Below are 1,336 nucleotides of genomic sequence, written 5' to 3'. Positions count from 1 at the left end.
CCCTAATCCCTTAAACCCATACCCCATCTCGCCCTAACCCCATAACCCCTTCACCTAACTCCTTACCCCATTTCACCCTTAACCTCCAACCCCTAACCCTCAACCCTAATCCATATCTCACCTTAACCATAACCGTAACCCCCTTACCCATATCTAAACTTAACCATAACCCATACCCCCTAGGCCATAGATCAAATTAAACACAACCCTATCTCCTCTTAACATCCAACCCCCCAACCCATACTTAACCCTACCCTTGACCAACATGTATGACCTGTTAGTTAATATTGCACATGCATAAAGGTATAGCTGGATCTCAACATATTTGTATTCACTGTATCTTCCACTTAAATGTTATACTAATTCAAATTATATGTATGCAAATATATGGTTCAATAAAGCTGTTGATTTTTCACTGGAGAACAGTCCTGTTATGTTATAATTATTATAACTATTATTGTTGTTTGTATTATCTTAAGTGTGGATCAAAACTCCCTTTTTTAACGTGCCACTTTTGTTTTATACTTTTTCTCCACGCTAACACAGACACAATGTGTGTGGGTTTGTGTGTGTGCGTGTGTGTGTGTGTGTGTGTGTGTGACTGTGAGACAGGGGAATCCCCTGTGATGTCACTGATCTCAGACAGCAGGAATGCACTGCGTCAGGACCCAGATTGTGGCTGTGCCGAATCAACACTGTTAACCCTTTTTGATGAATAAGCAACACTGGCTGGCTGCACCACACACACACACACACACACACACACACACACACTCACACACACACACACACACACACACACACACACACACACACACACACACACACACACACACACACACACACACACACACACACACAACCACACACACACACCACACACACACACAGACACACACACACACACACACACACACAACCACACACACACACACACACACACACACACAGACACACACACACACACACAGACACACACACACACACAAAAACACGCAAGCACAAAAGCTATTCAACCCCACACAGTTACACAAACCCACGGACACAAGCAGAGAATTAAACACAAACACAAACATTGTTTTGAATCATTTATTTAAGAACAATATTATTATTAAACAAATAAAATACATGGTTCATTTACAGCTAATATGTGTAATATGTACATTAATAAATACAAATAAATACAAATAGATATCGAAATGATTGTTAGCTCTGAAGTAAGTACTCGTAGTAGTATTAGAGAGAGTCATTCTGTACTTTGTACAATCTTGAAAAGCAGTATAATTGCAAACTGTTGCAGTTCGAGAGATACTCAGCCATGGTCTGTTGAAGCAGT

The 1,336-nt window shown here is 40.5% G+C and overlaps 1 protein-coding gene across 1 annotated transcript in view; it reads right to left on the bottom strand.

The window, feature by feature from the left end:
- Positions 1-1,136: 1,136 nt before the first annotated feature.
- The window catches only part of tnfb (tumor necrosis factor b (TNF superfamily, member 2)), a 2,007-nt gene continuing 1,807 nt past the window's right edge, over positions 1,137-1,336 (bottom strand). The window contains exon 3 of the mRNA XM_056602407.1: positions 1,137-1,336. This exon is cut by the window's right edge and continues 877 nt beyond it. The gene's annotated coding sequence lies outside the window, so the exon portion shown is untranslated.

This window comes from Gadus chalcogrammus, chromosome 11 (assembly GCF_026213295.1).
Source record: "Gadus chalcogrammus isolate NIFS_2021 chromosome 11, NIFS_Gcha_1.0, whole genome shotgun sequence".
NCBI lineage: Eukaryota > Metazoa > Chordata > Actinopteri > Gadiformes > Gadidae > Gadus > Gadus chalcogrammus.
The sequence above is the reverse complement of the archived record's forward strand: the minus strand, read 5'-3'. Positions and strand labels throughout refer to the sequence as shown.